The sequence below is a fragment of the Humulus lupulus genome, chromosome 5 (assembly GCF_963169125.1).
Source record: "Humulus lupulus chromosome 5, drHumLupu1.1, whole genome shotgun sequence".
Lineage (NCBI taxonomy): Eukaryota > Viridiplantae > Streptophyta > Magnoliopsida > Rosales > Cannabaceae > Humulus > Humulus lupulus.
Window position 1 is genome coordinate 220,217,797 of NC_084797.1, and position 16,989 is coordinate 220,234,785.

Below are 16,989 nucleotides of genomic sequence, written 5' to 3' on the forward strand. Positions count from 1 at the left end.
ACGCCCCAACTGTTCCCTTTTTTCCCGCGTGTTCAATCCTTTGTGGCATCCACGTTTGTTTGGAGGCGCTATTGTATGCAAATTTAATATTTTAAAATTAATGTGGATTAATTGTTAAAAATTAAGGAGTATATCAATGTGTAAAGTATTACCTCGTTCACAATCAGCTGGGATATCTGACGATCCACGTGAAGGATCGCATCCTCCACCATCACCCCCGTGAGATCGAGCAATAACATTAGCCATATCTGTCAAATTAATCGATATTAAAATTACATTTATGTTGATCATAATAACTATAATAATCAATTATTATTAAAAATAATTACTTCAATATATTATAAAATTACCACTTAATAATCACTATAATAATCTTCACTATCATCATCGGTTTCTATGTGTTCATCTTCCTCTTCATCATCTTCATATTCAACTTCCTCCTCCTCCTCTTCCTCTTCCTCTTCCTCTTCCTCCTCCCTCTCCTCCTCAATTGCAACATTATCTATCTCAACAAATTGTAATGGAGTCCCCGTACGTTCAAAGTTGATTTGTGCCAACGGTCCAAGATCAACGAATAATTGGAAATTAGAGGAACTAGTGTCGTGCATACCATATACTTCTACATCCTATGCTTGTTCTTCAACTAGTGGGATGTCCCACACATTTCTGTGATGCACTTCTTGGACGACTTTCCAATGAGATTTATTTTTAAGGTCATCAATGTAGAAAACTTGGTTAGCCTTAGTTGCTAAGATAAATTTATCATCTTTGAAGGCCTCCGAACTGGTTTTGATACTCGTTATGTTTTGCTCAAACTTTAATCCTGAAGACCGATTAGTGTCAAACCATTTGCACTTAAATAATACAACAGAACAACCAGAAAGATATGACATCACTAAAACTTCTTCCAACTGGCCGTAATAAGTATTATTTTCGACTCCTGCTACAGAGACTCCACTATTTTGAGTTTTGCAATTCTTGTCCCTGTCATAACACAAAATTCTTACTCCATTTACATCACACCTAGGGTACGACGCAACGCAAGTTGAAGAACCGTTTGCTAAAGAGATTAATTTTTCATGTACTTCCAAGGAACCTATTTGTCGAAGATGATAAATCTTATTATAAAACCAATTAGGAAATTCCTCTCTATGTAATTGGTCTAGGTTTTCAACACCTCTAGTCTGTAGAATTTCCATATGCTCTCTCCAACAAACAAAAACAACCAATTTAAGAGTTACTAATAAATGTTATACTAAACATGCAATGAAAGGATGAACTACTTTAATTACAAACTGAAGATATGGCAAGATCTCGTTGCAGTTATTTAGAATATACCAATCTGCTATTTTCTTCACTTCATCTTCCAAAATTGTCAAGGATTTCTTACCAATTGGATGGCCCTGAGTAGGGGTGTTCGTGGTGCGGTTGGTGCAGTTTTTCTCTAATTTTTTGGACCGCACCGCATATGCGGTTTGAACAATTTTCTAAACCGCAACCCGCACCGCATAGACCTCAAACCGCATAAACCGTACCGCAAAAATGCGGTGTGGTGCGGTGCGGTGCGGTTTTGGCGGTTTATACCTATCTCCAAATAATTTAACAATTAAATATTATAATTAAGAAAGATTCATAATAAATCTTATAACCATAGAGTGTTTAACAAAATAATTAAATGTACAACAAGCTAATAAACTTTAAGCAAAACAACAAAAATATAACAAACTAATAACAAATAAAAAATGTAATATAAAAGTAAATATTCTTTTAATTAAGGAGGAATATCTTTATATTGAAATAGAATATGTGTTAGCATCCTATGAAACATTATATTTCTTTCTAGATATTGTGTATATTATATTATACTATATAAATATTTATGCATTAACTTTAAATGTAGTAAAATTGAAAAAAAAAATTGGAAAAAAGTTAATATATATAATGATTCGGTGCGGTGTGATTTGAACCGCATTTATGAAATTTAAAACCGCAAACGGTGCCGCACTACGCAGTTTGGCAAAAATACAAACCGCAACTGCACCGCGAAGAGTGTTTAAAAACAAAAAATAAAACTAAGAAATGACATTTTGATTATATATCAAAGGAATCAAAACAGTCTTTCTTATGATTGTTTTAATATTTAATATAATAATAAGCATTTGTGTTTTCTAATTTAATTTTTAATAAATAATTAAAATTTGATTTGTTTTTGTTGGAATAAAAGAGGTCTGGCCCAGCTAGGTATTGACCAGGCCAAGCCGTGGAAAGAATAAGGTTTCTTTGGAAAAAATCAAAGAAAAGAGGTATTTTTTTGTATTTTATTTCTTAATTCTTTCTAAACCGCAAATTGCGGTGCGGTGTGGGCGGTTTTATGAACACCCCTAGCCCTGAGATCGAAAGATCGACATCTTTTTAAGTGATTGTAACACCCCAATTTGCTAATAAGGTTTAGGACCTTGATTAGCGTGCCTGGAGGGCAATAAGTGAATTAACATGTCAATATATGAGTTTAAATGAATATGTGATTAGAATGCATGTTTAGGTGGAATAAATATGCATGTGGGCCCCGTTTGCTTGTTAGGGGTAAATTGGTAATTTTAGCCCGTTGAGGGCATAAATGTGATAATTGTATTATATGATTATCACCATGTGTGAGTGGTGACATTACTGTGATACACGTGCCGAGACGGTCCTAGGGAGCTAATTAGTTTAAAAGTCATAACGGGATTAAATACCCGGCCCGGGAGGAGCCTAGGGGTATATTGGGAATTGTGTAAATTTGAGTTTGTGAGTTAATGGTTAGTGGTAATTGAGTAACTTGAGTCACCAATGGTGACCATTAAGGGTAACAAGTTTAGATGAGATAATGGTGGAATTGTAAGAAAGATGAAATGTCAAAAATGCCCTTGAGGTTTAGTTAGGAAAGGATTTTGAAGGAGGGGTAAAATGGTCTTTTGGCAGAGGTTTAGATAAACTTCAGCTGAGGGAAAAGGGGTCATTCATGTTCAACACTTAGTCATATATTGGTTTATGCTGGAATTCGAAAGAGAAACTAGAAGGAAAGGGAAATAAGAAGGAAGCTGAAATTTGGAACCAAGGAGGAGAATGAAAAGGCTTGAGGCAACTAAAATCAAGTATAGGCTAAAATTGTTCAGAGGTAAGAGTCTATCCTCTGTTTTTGTTTAGGTTTAAGCTTGGTTTCTTTAGAGAGTAAGTGTGGAAATTTAAAGATTGTATGGCTGGTTTTGCATGGAAACTCAGTTTGGTAATCAAGGGGAAAGTGGCTTGAAGCTGGGATTGGAGAGAGTTCAAGCTTAATTCTTGATTGAGGTAAGAGTTTTTAACATCTTTGAATTTTTCGTATCTGATGTGGTTTAATAATTTAGAAGCTTGGTTTACATTTTTTCAAGCTTTGGTTTAAGTTTTAAAAGCTATGGTTTAAGTTTCTGAAATCTGAAATCAAAGTGTGGATTATGGGTGTGATAGTGTGTTTGACCTTGTTGTTGGTGTTTATAGGTTGTTAAATGGTTTATTTGGGGTTTTAAATTGGTTTTGGGGTTTAGGTATGTGTTTGGGTTGGATTGGAGGTGTTTTTGGCTCGGGGAAAATGCAGGAGAAAACCCAGAATTCTGGGTTCGCGAAGGGGCGCCGCGGCCCTGTTCTTTGGTGCCGCGGCGCGAGGCTGTATCAGGGTTGGGAAACTTTCTGGGCACCGTGGCCCTCAAAGGGTAGTGCCGTGGTGCTAGGCTATTTTCAGGACAGTGGAATTTTGCATTTTTGGGTTGTTTCCCTGGGGGCTCGGGGGATGTCTCCGTTACATTGTTTTGGGAAATTGGAGGTCTCTAGAGTACGGGATTGGTCCCGAGAAGTGGTTTTGGATTGGTTAGTATTAAAGGGTGTTTTATATGTGTTGTGACTAGGTTTTTGGAGAGGCTCGGGTTAGAGGACTGTGCTCGTGACTTTGGTGCATTGAGAAGCTCGGGATATAGGTAAGAAAATTGCAGTACTCGTAGAGCAGGGCATATGCCCATAGTGTTGTTGCAGGGCACGACCCTAGATTGAATTGCTTGTTAGGTTGTAGCCTTGATTGAACTGTTATGTTATTGGATGTTATTTAAGTTATACGATATGTGATTATAGTTGAATGAATGGCAAAGAAGGCGAGAACGGCAAGGAGTCGAGAACGGCAAAGGGCCGAGAACGGCAAAGGCTGAGAACGGCGATGGGGTCGAGAGTAACACTTAGCACGCGGAGTACATAATATTAGGTTGAGACCCCAATGGATACATGGGATATCCTGACGGTGAGGATCGAGATCCCAGACTTTGGTAATGCTTCTGGGATGGCATGGCCGTATTTGTTTAATCTGGTGGACTATCTGTTTATCTGTGGATTATCTGATATGTTAATTGTCTGATATGCATACGTTATGGGCTGTATGAGTTTTCTTGTTGGGCTTTGGCTCACGGGTGCTATGTTTTGCAGGTAAGGGCAAAGAAAAAGTCAACTAGCCATGGGTACGGAGAGCATTGAGGTGGCGGGTACATGTTTGGCCTGGCCGACTGCTTTGATTGGGGGCATTTTGAGAAATGGTTGTATTAAACTGTGATTTTGATGGTTAATTATCTGTAAACCATATTTTGGGATCCCAAATGTTAGCCACTTGAAATTTTCAATGAAATAGAGCATTTTCAAAGATTACAGCCTCGACTTTTGTTTATATCACACTTTTGTTCTAAAAACCTTGTTTAGCGAGTTAATTGCACATTTTAAACTCACTTAGTAACGGCTCTAAGGTAGTAGGGCGTTACAGTGATGGACCAACATTTACATTTCGGTCTGGACGATTGAACTTTGTTTCAACTCCATTCAAGTACATGGAGCAAAATGTTAATGCCTCATCAACCACATATCCTTCTTCTATTGACCCCTCTGGACGTGCTTTATTACAGACATAATTCTTCAATTTTTTCATATACATTTCAAAAGGATACATCCACTTCATGTGAACCAGTCCTCCAAGTATTGCTTCTTTCGGTAAATGTATTAGTAGATGGACCATGATATCGAAAAAAGCAGGTGTGAAAATATTTTCTAACTTGCAAACAATCTCAACAATTGAAGTTTTGACTTTTTCTAAATCTGAGACTTTTAAAATTCTCGCACAAATGAGCTTGAAGAAAGTGCATAACTCAATAATAGTTGTACTTATCGATTTCTCTAGGAATGCATGTACACCAACTGGAAAAAGGCGTTGCATAATGATGTGACAATCATGCGATTTCAAACCAGTGATCTTATTGTCATTATCAATCACATTTTTCATTAGGTTAGATCCAAAACCATCTGGAAACTTCACTGATTTAAGAAATCGACAAAACTTTTGGCGATCTTCAACAGTGAAAGTGAATTTGGCCGTAGGCTTTTGTATCTGACCATTCAACTTCCTCAGCTATAACTCTGGTTGCATCTTCATCTTCTCCAAGTCTACTCTAACACTAACTGTGTCTTTTGTCTTATTCTCCAGCCCAACTATTGTGCCTACTAAACTGTCGCACACATTTTTCTCAACATGCATAACATCTAGATTGTGTCGCAGCATTATGTTGGCCCAATATGGGAGCTCAAAAAATATACTTTTTTTCCGCCAACCTACTTGCTCTTTTGTACGCTTTCTTTTTTGGTCGCCATAACTCACATGCTTACCAGGAAGAGAATCGGGTATAAAACCCATTTGTGTGAACATTTCTTGCATGGTTAATGGCTTTGGTGGTAGTCTTTTTTCAACGACATCATATGTCTTCTTGTCCCTTCTAATGGCATGTTTGATTGGTAAAAAATGTCTATGGCCATAAAAAGCAACCTTCTTTTGTAAACGAATAGATGGTGTTGCCACATTGCAAGTAGAGCAAGCAAGAAAACCTTGGCCAGTCCATCCAGAAAGGCTACTCCTTGCTGGGTAATCGTTTATAGTCCACATCAAAGCTGCTCGAAGAGTGAAGAAACTACCATTGACTGCATCTCGAGTCTGTACACTGGTCACCCATAATTCTTTTAACTCATCAATCAATGGTCTTAAGAAAACATCAAAATCTTTTCCTAGCGAATGAGGTCCCGGAATTAATAAGCTCAACATGAAATTAGTTTCTCTCATGCACAACCATGGTGGCAAGTTATATGTCGTCAACACAACCTGCCACATACTATAAGAAAGACTCATATTACCAAAGGGATTGAATCCATCTGCAACCAATCCAAGCCGCACATTCCTGGGTTCCATTGCAAATGTTGGATTATTTCGGTCAAAGTCCTTCCAAGCTTTCCCATCAGCAGGATGACGCAATACACCATCTTCTTTATACGTTGCTCGTGATGCCATCTCATATGTTGAGAAATATGTCTCGATGCATATTTTCGCATTAACTTAGGGGTTAAAGGAAAATAACGCATCACTTTATGAGGCACTTTCTTGCCCTTGGTGTTCTTTTCCACCCACCGATCCTCCCCACAAACAGGGCATTTGCTTTTTCCAGCATGTTCTTTCCAAAACAGTGCGCAATCATGCTTGCAGACATGGATTGACTCGTAGCCCAATCCAAATTTTCGTAACAACCTTTTCGCGACATAATGTGATTTTGGAAGCTTATTTGGGGCCGGAAATGCATCATGCAACAACTCTAGCATTCCATCCAATATTTTGTTGGGAATTTTGCCCAACATTTTGAAATGCATTAACTTCACTAGGAAATTTAATGATGTGTAATTTTGACACCCGGGAAATAATGGAGCCTCGATCTCAGCAAACAAATCGTTATAATGTTGTCCACCCCTGTAGTCTGTTGTAGGTATCTCTTAATCACGCTCATTCTCTTCATATTCATCATTGTCATTTTGCATAACATTATTGAGAACATCCATCATTTCATCTACATCATTTTGGTCTATCATTTTCCTCATTGGTATTATTTCATCCTCTCCATGCCAATGCCAATTGGTATATTTCTGTAGAAAACCATTTACAAAGAAATGATTTTCTAATACATCAATCGTCTGAAATTCAATGTTGACACACCTCCTACACGGACATTTCACCAATCCCCTTGAGTCAACGCACTGCCGAGCTCTCTGGAGAAAATCCATCACACCAGCCTCATACTCATCAGATAATCGATCTGTCAAATTAATTCAGCTCTTGTCGATCGACATTGTATGAGTGTAGCACTGCACGGAATACTAATCATCAAACTTACAATCAATTTGTGTGTGTCCTAATTCAGAGAAAGGCAAATTTAAGAGTCTTCAATGACTCACCCTCTCCGAACGGGTCTAAGATATCTAATTATGTTGTTTTATGATATCTAATTGTAATATATATTTGAGTGTAAATATTATTAAAATTATTTAATTTTGACATATTTTTTTCTAACTTAAAATATTAATTTTAATTTTAATTACAAAAAATAGTGAAAATTATAAATGTTAATTAATGATTTATTAAATTAAATTTGATGCTTTTACTTTATTGAATAATTTAATTAATTTTCACACAGTTTTTAGGATTTGGTTAAAAGTTATTTAATTACTTTATGATTTTTTTTACTAAACCTATTAAAATTTTTATTCAATGCTTTTATTAATATTCACAAAATCTCTAAAATTTATAATTCTATATAAAATTCAGCAGCATAACGACTGTATTGTCATCTATCCTAAAATTTAAAAACCTGCAAATAACACATAAAAAATATCCAGTCCCAGATCATGCATAGAGCAATATAAATATATTTTAAACGACTATATAATTTATAATTATTAGTCTAAATTTTATTAATTATTCAATTTTCTAATCAAAATATCAAAATTCTACTAAAAATTAACAACAACAAATCATCAATATTCATAAAATCTGATTTTTTACTACTAACATTACCAAAAAAATTAAAATTAACAACAACAACATACTAACATTAGCACCAAAAATTCCAAATTAACACTCAAATATTTAATATGTTTACTAATATGTTTAATACACGTAATTTTCACCAAAACAACATAAAATCTATTTTAATAAAAAAAAATACTAATTAATCATCTAACAATTTTCTAATTCCTAATCTCATTTTTACTAATAAATATTTTTAAAACCTAAAAATAAATACATTCACTCTAATATAATTTCAGATTTTTATTAAAACTAATATTATTTTATTTATATAAAAAACATAAATTAAAAAAAAAATTTAAAAAAAAAACAGAAAAATTAAAAACAACTTACCAACACCTTCAATTCCTTGCAATCTTTCTTTGTAGTTCAACAAAAACCGCACCCACACCTTCAAACAAAAATTACAAAAATACATTACCATTTCATAAATATATATATATAAATGGAGAAATAAACCTTACCTTTAACAAATAGAGAGAAACCCCTTCACTTTTAGAGATTTTTGGACTTAAAAACGAAATTGTTGGGAAGAAAATGAGGGATTTCGGCGGAGAGAGGCGAAGGGAACGAGGTCTAAATCAGAGGGAAAGAGAGGAAGAAGAAGGAGGTTCGCGCAGCTGGGTATATTTATAAACCCTATACCAAGAACATGTTCTTGGTATATGAACTTACCTTATTCCAGAACCGCAAAAAGGTTTCGCGCATCTGAAATGTCTATACCGAGAACATGTTCTCGGTAAAGTGTTCTCGATATAGCACCTTTTTTTTGTAGTGGTGTGATTTTATTATTTTAAATAATTATCACTATAAATATTTCAAAAATATCATATTTTAATTTGTTTAATTATTTATTATTTCAAAATAATTATTATTTTAAAATATCTAAAAAATATCATATTTTAATTTGTTTAATCATTGATTATTTTTAAATAATTTATATTATAAAATATCTCAAAAATATCCTATTTTAATTTTTTTAATTATTTATTTTATTTTATTTAAGTTTATGTATTTACAAACAACCATTAAATATAAAAATATTCTATTAAATAAAAGAATATTTCGTTAAAGTTAATATTAAAATAATAAAAAATTGATAAAATAAATTTTTTTTGTTATTTACACTCTTATTATTTAATAAAAGAAATATAATGTTATATACAAATATATATATATATATATATAAATGTACCATTATTCACTCTGATTGATTTTAAAAGCTACTTTTTTTCTTTGAAAATAATAATAATAATAAAAAGCTACTTTTTAAAATTAAAAGGTGAAATATTTTAGGGTTCTCGTACCTTTTAGAAGAAAATAATCTCTTACTTAATTGTGTTTAATTTTACAATAACTTTATTGCCTATTTAAGATGGAATTGATTTGTACCTTTGAGAATTGAGTGAGAATTGGACCTATATATGTGGGAAAATTATACATATTTATATTAATATATATGTTTTTAATTAATTATCATGCAAATATGCTATTAATGTTAATGCAAGCTAGTAGAATGAGAAGTTAGCCTTTGGAGGGGCTGAGAAGTCAAGAGCCAAAATAGAATATTTGTATGCAGCGGTCCCAAGCTAGTTCATTGCTGCCTATTATTTATATTAAGTATATAATTAACCATATAATAAGATGATCATATACTTAATAAATAAATTCTTGATATGTTTTTATATTGTATATATATAAAAAAAAGTAGCTCTAGATTCACATATATTGAAAAAGTTTTTTTATATTGAAAAAAAATTAAGTTTTTAGTCCTTTTCAAGACGTTAAATTTTGTGTTACAATAATAATATAGTTCTCTTTTTTTTTTTGGTGCTTTATAATATAATATAGTTATCTTAATATAGTGCTATAGACGTATATATAAGTTAAGAAGTTAAAGACATTCAACCACAATTATTTGTTTTCTATTTTTCTTATAGAGATTGTGACAGTTATATAACTATAAATTAATAAGATAAATTTCCAATATAAGTACCAATGTCAATGATGAAATTTGGCACAGAAAATATAGCTAGATATTTTACTAATAGCATTATTTAATATTATGTTACAATATATATATATATGTTATTTTGCAATGAAATGTATTTAAAATTATAAATAATAAAAATTAATACTATTGAATAAATGCATAATACGTATTATCAAAAATAAATTTCAAATAGAAATAACTAATATCATTATAAAGTAAATATTTATTATATATTGTTCCAAATTCAACATATATTATTTGTTGATATCAAAATTGACATAATTTTTAATACATGATAAATTTAGTAAAACTTTCTATATTGTAGTGGCCTGGAGGAGATTTTTTTTTTATTATGCTAAAATATTTGTGTTTGTTTGGTAACACTTTAAAAAATAATTTTTATTTAATAAATTAAAAATTTGACAATTATACATAAAATAGTATTTGGTAACTCTATTTTTATTTATTATTTTTAAAAATTTTAATTAAAATTCATTAAATTTTGAAAATAAAATTTTTTCACTTTCAAAATTTTTTTAAACCGTTTTCATCTTTTAGTTTCTTTTTTTTTTTATTCTCTTCTTCAAATCAATATCTCATTTTATATTATTAAACAAAAAAAAATTATAAAACATATTTATTATTTTTCATTTTTAAAAACAAAATACAAAAAATAGTTACCAAACATATTTTTATTTTTTAAAAATAAAAAAAAACAACTCAAACACAAAAATAATTTTGAGTTTAAAAAATTAAAAAACAAAAACTTTACCATACACAACCATAAAATTTCCATAAAAATCTGAAGTAACCCTTATGATAAGTTAAAATTTTACAAATATATTATTTTTGCACTTGTATTAATCTAAATTATCTTCATTGTAAACTAGAAAACTTGGTTTACTCTTAAAGTATAATTAACTAATATATATGTTTAATTATATTAGGATGTGAATGTTTGCATTAGTATATGAAACTGTCCTTAAATAATATAATATTAATATTAAGTTGAGATTAATATCTTGTGGCCCCATTAATTTATTTATTTAAAACCAACCAGTAAAAGGCAGATGTTATATGAACAAGTTAACAAACAAAAAGATATAAAAGACACTGCATAATAGTACTTGAAACCTTATAATTTTGTTGCTTTTTACCTAATTTATTTGTGTATGAAATTAAAAAAAAAAAAATCCTAAAGAAAAAAGGAATGCACGAGAGAACTAGAAAACGACTACAAACAAGTACCATTGAATCTGGCTTACACTAATGGTACAACTTTGTATGGATTAGTTTATTATTTATATATATATATATATAAATAAGTATCAGTCGCCCACTGACGCAAACAGTGCGCCCAGTATTAAGTCACAACCATCATCCTCGAGCCCCTTATTTTCTTAAATTCGAAAACTTTGATTTTCTCCCAACAACCAGCGGCGCCTCTGACTTTCTAAACTCATTTTGGTGAGTTTTTTTCTTCATTTTTTTTAATTTTAAAGTTAAATTGATAAATAAAATATATTTATGAACCTTATACATATCTTTCTTTTTTTAATTTTTTGTATAGATTTTTTAATTTTGAAAATTATTATTTGAAAAACCAAAACCCAAAAACCCTCCTGTTGATTTTTTCTCTGACTGGGTTCACAAGGGTCATGTAGGTGGCTGGGATCATGGGGGTCGTGGGGGGTGGCTGGGGTCGCGGGGGTTGAGAGGTGGCTGACTGGGGACTAGGTACAGGGGGGCTGGAGTCGCATAGGGTGGCTGGGGGTTGGGTATACGGGGTCGGGGTTCATAACATTTTATTTTTATTTTTTTAATATATCATTTGCGTCAGTGCCCAACTGTCACAAATGTGATAATGCCTAACTGACGCAAAATGCCACATTTGTGACAGTTGGGCACTGACGCAAATGTTAGGTTGGTTTGCGTTATGGGATTCCGCGTCAGTTCTAAAACTGATAAAAAAAATCAATTGTAGCAGTTAGGAACTGTCACAAAGGACTTTTTTGTAGTAGTGCAATTTCCTATGAAGCTTGATGATCATTACACCTAATTTTCTTGAAAAGTAATTACAAGTGGGTGATGAACCAAAAACTTCCTTTCACTTTTTGTGTATAACATTTATTTTTAAAAAAAAATTAGTTTATATATATATATATAAGTGTCAGTTGCCCACTGACACAAACAGTGCGCCCAATATTAAGTCGCAGTCATCATCCCCGAGCCCCTTATTCTCCTAAATTCGAAAACTTTGATTTTCTCTCAACAACCAGCGGCGCCTTTGACTTTCTAAACTCATTTTGGTGAGTTTTTTTCTTCATTTTTTTAATTTTAAAGTTAAATTGATGAATATAATATGTTTATGAACCTTATACATAGCTTTCTTTTTTTAATTTTTTGTATAGATTTTTTAATTTTGAAGATTATTGTTTGAAAAACCAAAACCCAAAAACCCTCCTCTTGATTTTTTTTTCTATGACTGGGTTCGCAAGGGTCATGTAGGTGGCTGAGATCATGGGGGTCGTGGGGGGTGGCTGGGGTCGCACGGGTTGAGAGGTGGCTGGCTGGGGACTAGGTACAGGGGGGTTGGAGTCGCATAGGGTGGCTGGGGGTTGGGTACACGGGGTCGGGGTTCGTAACATTTTATTTTTTAATATATCATTTGCGTCAGTGCCCAACTGTCACAAATGTGACAGTGCCTAACTGACGCAAAATGCCACATTTGTGACAGTTGGGCACTGATGCAAATGTCAAGTTGGTTTGCGTTATGGGATTCCGCGTCAGTTCTAAAACTGACACAAAAAAATCAATTGTAGCAGTTAGGAATTGTCACAAATGACTTTTTTGTAGTAGTGCAATTTCCTATGAAGCTTGATGATCATTACACCTAATTTTCTTGAAAAGTAATTACAAGTGGGTGATGAACCAAAAACTTCCTTTCACTTTTTGTGTATAACATTTATTTTTTTTTAAAAAATTGGTTGATATGCTTTTTTTTTAACTTGTTTATGCTAAACAATGTGCTACTATATATAACAATTAAAAAGTTGAGGTAGTGGTATAATGATTGGAACGAAATCCATGGCTTTTATCGATTTAATCATTTCATATATGAATTATAAGGATATCCACTTTGATCTTAGATTCTTAATGTTTAAAAAGTACGATTGGAGTATATATAATTGGATTAATCATTTTTATCATATAATTTTGTTGTAAATTTGAAAAGTATATGTTAAAAAAAATAATCCAACAATCCTAATAGTGAATCCATTAAATACTTTTTTTAAATGAATCCATCAAATACTTTAAATCAGTAATTTAATCTTATTGAAAAATTTAGAATAATTTTATATATCATGTGTAATTCTCATCTTGTATGGAAAAAAACTGTATATCCAATTTCATTTCTTAATTTATTTATGAGAAATAATCAACTCATTTATTATCGACTGTTTAATAATGAGTTCTCTAAAAATATAATATATATATATATTTATATTAGGTAGAAGCAACATGCAACACACGTTTGCTTAGTTTTAAAGTTATAAACATTGTCTATAATTTTAATAAAAATTGATTTACTGTTTTTTAAATATATATAATATAATGAATTATAGTTCTATAGTATATATAAATATTTATATCAATAATTTCTACATATATGACATCTAAACATAACGTTGACATAAATATATATTTACATGGTTACATGACATATATATAAAATACAATAATATTTAAAAAGAAATTAATAATAGAAATAAATAAGAATAGAAAAAGTCATAGTATAGATAGTAGTATACATGCATCAACTATTTTTAGTTTCCAATATATCTCGCAACGTCCTTTGGTGAATTTGATGGAGAAAAAAAAGCTCCTGATAAAAAAAACTATCACACTAATTTATAAAATAAAAAAAGGATATGTATGCATTTATTATTTTTAAATAAATATGATTTAATTATTTAAAATATCTTAAAATATCATATTTTATTTAATTAATTTATTTTTGCTTAAGTTTATGTTTGTTCTAGTTTTTGAATTTGGCAATGACAACAAGAGATTATATATTATATGTTTAATATAATATTAATATTATACATGGGTTTTAAATTTAAGTTTGTTGCTAGTTGATAGTAGATTATATTATATTTATTATATTATATGTTGTTGCAATAATTTTGCTATGCAAGTGCACACAGTCGCAGTTCGTAATAAAAGGGTAAAAACCAAGTATCGTCCTCAAGGACTGATTTATCAATTACCAATCAATTAATCCTTTAATTCTATTTGATTAAACAATTATCAGAGAGTTTAAACTAAGAAAAATACTAACGAAGCGCAATGAAGAATTAAACAAATTAACAAAGAAAATACAATTAGGACAATTATGATTCTCTATTTTTCCACCATGTTATTTCCTAATGCAAGCATCTATATCTCCTTCTCTCTATTCAAGAATAAGTTGCAACAACAATTCATAATCTGGTCAAGACTTATGAAATTCAATCTAAATGACAACTTCCTATATTTCTATGGTAAGTTGAATCATGTAGAGGGCATTAGCCACACAACTCAGAAAATAAGCAAATAACCTAGATACTTTCGTTCTAAATTAAATTTGCATCCAAACAATCAAAGCATATCAAATTTCACTTTTCAGATTTTAATTTGATTCATAAAATAGCAATTAGAGGTGATCAATCAATAATCGCACAAATAACACAGATTGCAAGGAATTGAAAGAGATGAAGAAGAATATCAATTTTGCATTAAACCATAACAAGGGTTTCCAAAAGATTCACATAAAAGCCCTAAAAGAAAATTTAGCCTATGATATTCATTCTAGCCATATAATTGTTTAATTACAAACATGAAAATTGACAGAAAAAGATAAAGAAAACTCAGGGACGAATCCTCCAATACGGTGTTCTTACTCCAGCCGTCGTCGTCCCCTTTCAGCCTCTCTCAGTCGCCTATATGATTCCCAAAAACCCTACTGAAAGTTCCCTCCGGAAAAGACTGAATTGCCCATCCAAAATAACCAATTATGCCAGAATTCGCGAAACCAGCGCTGTAGCGCTACCATTGTAGCACTGTAGCGCTAAACTCAGAAACGATACGGGGGAAAAACTGGGCACCAGCGCTGTAGCGCTCTTTTGGTAGCGCTATAGCGCTAAAGTCAGGAACTATCTTCCTGAAAACTGCGTCCAAGCGCTGTAGCGCTGATGTTGTAGCGCTGTAGCGCTTAAGTCAGTGCCGAACCTCTTCAAGATTTCTTCCTAGCGCTACGGCGCTCCCAGGGTAGCGCTGTAGCGCTACTTACAGAACCACCCAAAAGTCACAAATCCGTCTCGATTTCATTCCATTTTCGCTCCTTTTCAATATTTGCATCACTTAACATCAATAACCCTGAAACAAGAACAAACAAGCATAAATCCGAAATAAAACAACCCTAACTAATGAAAAATAGCCTAAAAACTAGAACCATAAACGAGCCTAAAACTCGTTTATCATATGTTTAATATGATATTACTCTAGTACGAGAAGTTTAAGTTTAATTAAATTTTATTTAAGTTATAAAACATTTGATTTTGTTATTTTTAAATAATTATCATTGTAAAATATCTCAAAAATATTTTATTTTAATTTGTTTAATTATTTATTTATTTAATTTTATCTAAGTTTAAGTTATGTTTACAATCTACCGTTAAATATAAGAATATTCTGTTATCTACACGCTTTTTATATAGAAGAGATATATACTAAATACAAACATCGTACAATTCATGTTTGCTTAGTTTTTATTATAGAATTTATTAATTATTTTTATTGAATTTATATCATTGTCATATAAATTTCAAATAAATAAACAATATTATATATATAAAAAAATGACATAAACATATTAAATGAAAAATTAAACTAAATATTTTTTATGATTTTTTAATATATATATATATATAATATGATAACTTTTTAAACATGATAATTTTTTTAATAAAAAATAAGAATGTGTATTATATATTATTATAATGATATTTTATAATATTTAAATTTATATTAATATAAGTATTAAATATATATTAATACAAGTATTAAATATCTAGTCTTGTATTGAATATTATTGTTGTTCATATTTTCCACCAATTCTAGGGCCCGTTGCCCTGAATAGATGACCATAGAGTCATCCCGGGGTCCTAAGCCCTAGCTAAGTGGCCATAGAGTCACCTGGGGCCCTTTGTCCTTAGCTCTGAGTAACTAGCCATAGAGCTAGCCAAGCGCTTTGTTCTTTCCAAATGACCATAGGGTCGGCCACGTAATAGTATGTCCCTAATTAAGCCTAAGCCTCTCGACCAGTGCACAATGGTATTGCCGCCCTTGACTAATAAGTCAATGCCTTAACTAGATATTTAGACAACCAAATAACAAAATACAGATGAGCATACTTCATATAATACAAGTATGCATTCATAATAATCATATATCTCAATCAATTAAATGCAAACACAGTAATAACTATGTTCCTTAATGGGGTCGAGCCCTAATTACACAGATAATGCAAACAATCATATATCATTGAACAATTATCCAGATACGGAGCATTCAAGCCTGCTTAATCAACGAGCACAATCATAATCTTAATATTGTTCATTGTCAGGGGCCTGAGCTTTATTCATAATTATATTTAACAACCGGGTCAAGACCTAATCACATATATCATGTATTGGGTGAGCTTTATTCATAATTATATTTAACAACCAGGCCAAGCCCTAATCACATATATCACATATTGGGTGCAATTTTCTTACCTCGGCTCTGAGTGCAATGTATAATAAGAACGACCCTCGAGCACGATCCCGGTTCTGAGACCCTAGCGGTAACCTAGTCACAACCATGATATAGAATCCCATCAATAACGAGCGAATAAAGGCTTCTAGACCGAGTCCTAGCCTCCTAGACGTCAAATTCTACTAAACTGGGTAGTAGAATCAATCTCGAGCCCTTAGGTTTGAGTTCCCGCACTCAAGACCTTCCTAGGGCT